The following is a 7977-nucleotide window of genomic DNA, read 5'->3' as shown; positions in this document are numbered from 1 at the left end:
GTATCAGTGAGGGGGGAGGGGGGAGGGGGCGAGGGGAGGAAGCGGTGCACTATGGGAAGCAGCACGGCACTGTCAGGCTCCTGGGTTTTGGTCAAGGTTCTGGCACAACGCCACCGTGTGATCCCCAGCAAGTCACTCCCCATCACGGGAGCTAGTTGTGCCTCCCGGGAATGAGGGTGCTGAACACCAGCGACCCCGGGGCTCATTCTCCTGCCGAGATCCAGGGTTCGAAAGAGCTGTAGCCGGAGTGTTAAAAACAAAAATAACCCCTCGGCAGCCAAGCCAGGTTTGTTCCCATCACGGTGTCCTCCGCGGGAACCTGACTCCTCCCGTCACGGTCCTGCCACTTCTCAGCACGGGCTCAGATTCATTGCTTTGGGATTATGTGCAGAGCCCGTTCTGGGAGCCAAATTAGAAAATCATCTCGTTGCTTTAGAGACACAAATTTCTTTCTCTCTGTTTATTTATTTATTTAGTTTTGGACCAAGAAAAGCTCTCGTTCCCTTAAGGCAAATTAGATTGCAGTTCCAGTTTTGCCACTGACTAGTGGAGGATCGTGACGTCGTCTCTTTTGTCCTTGGCTTGTCCCCCTGGAACCCGGGGACAGCGATACCCGCCGTGTGGCATGCTGTGTCATGCATGCAAGAGGCTCGGCTCGGGTGGGCAGTGAAACACACCCAGATGTGCGCGCAGGTACACGCGTACAGACGCCTTCCTCCCCTCGCTCCGTCCCCGCCCTCATCGCCCATTTTACCGCTTCACCCACGGAATAAATTCACCGCTCACCAAGCTATCAGGCGCCAAATGGTTTTCATTAATTTCTAAAAATCAGGTATACTTTCGGAGGAAAAGATTTGCTATCATGAAGCATATTCGAAGAGATGTGCTCAGACTCTAAAGACGTCTGTTTACACCAAGTGTGTGTGTGTGTGTGTGTGTGAACGTGCACATGTGGTATTTAGTGAAACCCTTTACCCCTGTGAGACCAGCCAGTAGATCCAAAGCCGACGCCGTGAGGCAGAGCCAGGACCTGGCTTCGGAAAGTGGGGCTCAGGGTGCTACCAAGAGCCAGGGAAATATTGAGAGTGCCAGCCAGCCCCGGCCTCCAGGCTCAGAGAAACCTACCTTGGCTGGGTGACCTCTGCCAATCCCATCATCTTTTGAAGTCTCAGTTTATTCATCAGGAAAATGGGGATAATGACATAAGCCTCATCAAGTTGCTGTGAGGATTGTAAGTGGTGATTCCATAAACAAGCAGGCACCCGTGGGTGGGACTGTTATTCTATGTAAGGCATAAGGCTTTGATATACTTGCACAGTGTCATAGCCCAGGTAGCAGGGACAGAGGAGAAGGCAGACAAACTGCCATCCCTTGGTCACAGCACAGCTCTGGAAAGAAATGGCTCTGTTGGTGAGGCCCAGTTCTCTTGCCCTTCCCTGGGTGGAGGGTGGTGTTTCCCTTCTCTCCCCAGGAAACCATTTCCCAGCCTCTCGCCTGGTGCAGTCTGTCTGGCCCTGAAGCCACCAGGAGCGTCTCAGGTATGTTTATGAAATGCCCTCGCCTGAGGCTGCCCGATTGGTTTATCACTGCTGGCCCTGGGAACATTTCCTTACAATGAGCAGTGACATTTACAGCTTCAAGACGTGCAAGGGAAACATTTTTCTTGCTGACTTCTCTTTCTCTCTCTGATGAACCGGTCGTGATGATCTTTCAGCGGTGGACTCTGGCAGTCAAGAACGTACCCTAACTTCTCACGGGAGAAACACCGTAAATGTCAGACGCCTGATGGTGCTGTCCAAAGCCCGCAGAATTGGCCGCTTGAAAACCGTAAAACAAAAGTCCTGTTTCTTCTTGGCCTGCAGCCAAGCCTGGCCTCACGGGCATGCGTCCTGTGCAGTCACACAGAGCCCTTCGCCCAGAAGGGCCCTGCTCTCGGTTTAACAATCTGCATTTAAAACTGGCATTGTGCAAAAAGAACAGCAAAATTCACGCTGACGATGTAAAACCTTAATTTTTCTTTACTTACTTAGTCTTTACTTACTTCATCATACTTTATTTTTATTTATTTATTTATTTGAGGCAGAGTCTTGCTCTGTCACCCCTGGGTAGAGTGCAGTGGCATCCTTATAGCTCACTGCAACCTCAAACTTCTGGGCTCAAGCGATCCTCCTGTCTCAGCCTCCAGAGTAGCTCGGAAAGGCGTGTGCCACCATGCCCAGCTAATTTTTCTGTGTTTAGTAGAGATCGGGGTCTTGCTCTTTCTCTTGCTCAGCCTGGTCTCGAACTCCTGAGCTCAAGCAATTCTCATGCCTCAGTCTCCCAGAGTGCTAGGATTACAGCTGTGAGCCAGCTTTCTGTTTTTATACATGCAAGGGCACTTTGTCCTGTCGTTTGGGAAAGGAGCCCTGCGTTTTCATTTTGCACTGGGCTCCACAAATTATACTGCTGCAGCCAGCCCTGTCTGCAGCAGTATAAAAACAGCAGATGTTTCTATCAGAAGGATAGAAAATCAAAATAAACACAAATTATGAGCACTTTGTATAACTTGCCTAATGATAACCACTCTCGTCCAGACTTCTCCTCCCAGTTTGTGGTCTATTCATAGTCTGTATATATGGATTTATTCTCGTCTATACTAAAATGCTGTCCACTGTTGGACACACATTTCTCTCCATGTCAGTTGTTGGGTATTTTGCCTGAGATTGAATGTAAAATACTTTTTAAGGAAATTGCAACTACATAAACCCTGTGTAAAAATAAAAGACTCTTTCTTCTTCCTCCCTGGCCATCCTTCAATGGCTCTGTCTCTCTGTTAGTCTCTCTGTCTCCTTGTTCCCTCTCTTCCCACCGCTGCTAGTCTTCTTACCTGCTTCAGAATTCCTGGAGATTGGACTGGAGTCACCAGGCCCAGAATTTGGAGACACAACCAAGCTCTCCTCCACAATCATAGTGCAGGATAACAGACAGTAGTGAACTTATCTCAGCCACACACTCAACCCACCCCCCCGTAGGTGAAGACACACCTGTGAGCTATAACTTGGCCTGAATGCAACAAGATGGGATTTCACAAAATGCTTTTTGAGGGACCCTGAGCCCTGAAGATGCTCTATGAGAAATGTGTTCTGTGCTCAAAGATACTCAAGAAGCACTGCAATAATTGTCCTCCTTTTTGAAAACTCACAAAGTACTATGGTCTATTAAAGGCCCTGAGAAGTCCTGCAGCAAAAAAAAAAACAAACCGGCAAATATCCAACCTGTTTCACTTTGATGAACTCAGAATTTTCAAAATGTGTTATTTTCCTAACTGGTTGTGATCCCCTTCTTTGGCATAACACTTCTGAACATCCTCACAGTCCACAGTGAGCATGATGTTTACAAGCCTGGCCCTGGACTCACACGCTCTAGATTTGCATCATGCTTCCACCAGGGCCCTGGAGGAAGTCTCTTAATCTCTCTAAATCTCAATTTTCAAAAAAAAATTAAAATTAAAAAAAAAACACCTTGGTTTTCTCATAAGTAAAATGGGATTAATAATCCCATCTCATAGGGTTGTTGTAAGGATTAAATAAGACCCCATGTGAAATGTACACAGTAGACACTTGATAAAGGTAAAAGCTATTGTTGTTATTAAAATTCTAAGGAACTGTTTCCCTCCCTGCCCTCAGCAGTCATATCCTGTCTTCATGTTTCCTGGCCCATTTGTCTCTCCCTGTTTTCTTAACCTTCAGCCTGGGGCTCAACTCTGGGTTCATTATGAAGTCAACAGCCACCAGCCCCCCGGTAACTTGTGCCTGTGGCTCTCGCCTACCTGGGTTATGGCTTGTTTATAAATCACTTTTTCTTATCACCATCCTGCAACTGGACTGCAGTGTGTGGGCCAAGGGAGGATAAGAGGCCTCTTTTGCTACCCCATGATGAAACGTTTGTGATTTGTGTCCTTGTTTGAGAAATGTGGGGCTTTTAAAAGGAGCTGTCCCTTTAAACGCACCCAAGTGTTTATAGCTATAAAACTGCAATGCAATAAAATCTGGGCAGGCCCTCTGGCTGTTGAGAGAGAGACACTGGGCCCTGGGCAGAACATCACGTCCATGGAAGATTCCAGTTAGTGGAGCCTGTTCTACACTAAGATTTTAAACCAAAGCAAGAGCAGCAGTGCAGTTAATACAATGTCCTCATTGGACTGGCCGTTGCTGGTGCTCTCTCTGCTTTTTACTTGCATCGTCATGACAGCTGCGATCACAGGGCCCTGTCTCTCTCCAGCAGGGTCTGCTGAGGAGGACCCAGGGCCCCTCCCTGGACCTGGCGGGTAGGTGCAGAGAGGAAAGCATGAGGCCACTTCAGCGAAGTCTTCTGTACCAGGGTATGGAAACCACGCTAGGTATTTCAAACCCTAAGCAATCAGGTGCTGGCAGCAGGAATAGATGGCAGGTGTCACCTCGAAGCTCATGGTTCAAGGTCACACCTCCACAGCTGCAGGCCAGAGGTCAGGATGCCGCTGTTGCTGCTGCTGGCACTGCAGCTGTCACCATGGTGTGAACTCATGAAACTTGAACTGGAACTTGGCCTCTGGTTCTGCGATCACGTCTGCCCATTCTTGCTTTCTTCCTCCTCTGAATCTTGCCTGAACTTATCTCAGCCTAGAACCTTCCAACCCTTATAATGCAGATAGGGGATGGGGGTCCATGAAAGTCAGGGGACTGGATTCCAGGAGACCATCTCAGGCGTGACTTCTAGACAAAACAGGAGTAGCTTGTATTTATTAAGTGCCTACAATCTGCCAGATGCTCTGCTAGGTGGTTTACGTATTTATCCAATTTGATTTTCACAGCCGTCCTCTGAGGAAGGTATAATAATAACCCTATTTTACATATGAGAAAACTGAGGATCAGTGAAACTGAATAAATGACTCAGGCCTGTGATGGTTAATTTTATGTGTCAGCTACATTGTGGTGGCCACTCCTTTGGTCACACACCAGTCTAGATGTTGCTGTGAAGGTATTTTTAGATACAATCAACATTTAAATTAGTAGATTTTGAGTAAGGCTGCTTACCCTGCATAATGTGATTGGACCTCATCCAGCCAGCTGAAGACATTAAGAGAAGACACTGAGATCCCCTGAGGAAAAGAATTTCAGCCCCCAGACTGCCTTCAAACTCAGGGCTGCAACATAAACTCCTCCAGAATTTCCGGTCTGCTAGCCTATCTGGCAAGCTTTGGACTTGCCAGCCCCCAGAACTGCAAGAGCCCATTCCTTAAAGGAGAGAGAACCTATGGGTTCTGTTTCTCTGGAGACTCCTGACTAATGCGAAATGCAACAAGAAGTTGCAGTAAATAGTGTTGCTAAATTTCAAACTCAAGTTTGTCCAGGTCAAAAGCCCATACTCCTGGAAGACAGACTTCAGACAGCCTCATGTTCTCAGACTTTCAACAGCTCTGTCGTGCTTGGGGAAGCTCCGGACTTAATGGGGGAGAGATGGTCCATGCATTCGGGGACATCCCAGGTGGCGAGAAAGCAATGGTCTGCCTACATATGTAGACCCAGGTCATGGGAGGATTGCTCGATTTGTTTGATAGTCATTCTTCAAACATTTATGGAACACCCTTAGAGGTCAGGGACTGTGTCAGGCTCAAGAGTGATGTAAAAAATACATCCAAAACACCAGCAGCAGCTGTATGGTCCTTGACTTCCAGTTTTCAGCTGATGGCCTCAAGTTAATGTTTCCTCGGAAATCACCTAAAAGCAACAAGGACGTTTCCTGGGAACTCAGAAAAACCTAAAAGCAACAAAGAGAAAAGGAAACAGAGAGGTTCAAATTCTATTTTTGTTAAAACTACAAGAAAGTTGAAACTCCAAAAGGTGGAAAGTGTGTCCAAGATGAAGGAGTAGACAAGGAGCAGGGGAGGGAAGAGCGGAGACCATGCAGAGGTTGCAGTTCCCAGAGAGGGGGCGAAGTCACGCAGCCAAGGTGAGGGCACACTCACCTTTTGCTTGTAAGAGCGAGGGTTGGATGCCTGCACCAGGCGTCGGAGCATCCCTGGATCTGATTTGCTCCTTAGGAAGGAAGGAGAAGTGTACCAGAGTAGTCACCCCTCCTCCCGTAGACATGGAAGGGAAACATTGACAGCGGGGAGTACATAACAGAGGGAATGCACTGAACAAAGGGCAAAAATACTTCCTTTCCCTTTGAAACATCCTCCACTCGTTTTTGAGAACTAAAACCTGCATCCCTGCTTCGGGCCAGTGGTTGGGAGGGCCCGGGCAATGCCTTTTGTTCTTTGTGCTCCAGGATAGGGCTCAGCCGGGCCCTGGCAGGGGGAGGTTCTGAGTGGGGGTCACTGGGACTGTCTTTAGGGAGATGGGATGATCAGGATCATCAACTGAAAATGAACAGCAATGGCCTGAAGCTGAGAACACACCCTTTAAAAACTCTATGTTTCTGCTTCTTATTAGGATGATGGCATTTCAGACAGGAGTCTCCGTCCTCCTCCTCTGCTGGCAAAGTAATGAACTTCTCTTTCCTTCCCCTCAGACTGCTTGTTCTCATTCTTCTGATGCGGCCTCAGGGACAAGTGCGGAGCTTTTGGTAACGGAAGGGGTGGCGTGAGGGTCACACAGACAGGCCACGTCTCGGGGAGCTATCGGTGTGAGCCTGGGGGCTGGGGAGCCTTCCTTGGCACCAAGCCACGCTGTCTGCGTCCGAACAGACTCAGACTTACGTCCCTGCGTTACGAGGAATGTTCCTGCAGGTGTGGAGCTGACTTCCCCACGCGGACTCCTACACGTAACTGGTCGAGGAAAAACGTTCTTCACTTAAGGTTTATCCATCAAAAGTCCATATAAAGGTGATATGTGCTTCTGAATGAGGTGGAGTAACAGGAGCTGGATTTATGCCAATATTTAAATATGCCAATAATTAAAATTTTTGATGTTTTTTACTTAGATTGACCTTAAGTAGCAAATAAAATACACCATACCAAGTTGAGAGAGAGATCTCAGAAGAAAGGAAAGAGCTATATATTTTAATACATTTGATGGCATTTGTTTCTCTGCTTTTCTTGATAAAAGAGCCTAAATTTTTATTTTGCACTGGACCCAGAAAATTATGAAGCTGGCCCTGAGCAGAGGACACCTCCAGTTTTGACAAGTGGGGCAAAAACTCAGTCTGGGCACAGAAGACCCTCTGCTGGGGCTGGAGGGCAGGGGAAGCTAAACTGAAAAAGCAGTTTAAACTGGAAGCAATGTTTTCAAAATATCGGACATCGTTCAGTGTCATTCAGTGACCTCTGAGAGATGGGAAATGAACAAGCTGCAATTGCCTACAATTGCCCCAGGTTACTGCCCAGAGGAAGTTGTTAAGTCATGGCACAGAGAGGGGAAAACCCAGTCAGGGCCTGGTGGCGCCTCAGTTTGGTAGAAAAAGCTGGAAGACCTGAAAGGCTAAGGCTAAGGGAAAGGCTAAGGGGACCAGGGTTTTCAGGAAAGAATAATAGGAGAGAGAGAGAGAGATACAAAGGGAGGAAGAAAGAGAGAACACTCCCTCCAGAGATCTGTAGGGGGACCACTTAAAGTCCTCCATTGTGTACTGATCAGTCCATGCATCGGAGGAAATTACCTGAGGCCAGGGAGAAAAGGAACCACCTGAAAAATTAGAGGAAAAATTCCCACCCAAGATCAGGAACAAGCATGGATGTGTGCTCTCCCCACTTGTGATACATGCAGCAACATGGATGAATCTCATAACAGTTATACTGAGTGAAAAAGCCGGACTGAACAAAGAGTATATACTGTATAACATCATTCATAGAAAATTTTAGAAAATGAAAGCTAATCTAAAGTGACAGAAAGCAGATCAGTGGTGCCTGGGAATGGGGAAGGGACATAGGGAGGAATCATAAAGGGCACAGGGAAACCTTTTTGAGGTCATGAGCATGTTCACTGTTTGGTTGGGGCAGCGGTTTCACTGGTGTCTGCATAT

The sequence above is a fragment of the Microcebus murinus genome, chromosome 5 (assembly GCF_040939455.1).
Source record: "Microcebus murinus isolate Inina chromosome 5, M.murinus_Inina_mat1.0, whole genome shotgun sequence".
In the NCBI taxonomy this organism is placed as follows: domain Eukaryota; kingdom Metazoa; phylum Chordata; class Mammalia; order Primates; family Cheirogaleidae; genus Microcebus; species Microcebus murinus.
The sequence above is the reverse complement of the archived record's forward strand: the minus strand, read 5'-3'. Positions refer to the sequence as shown.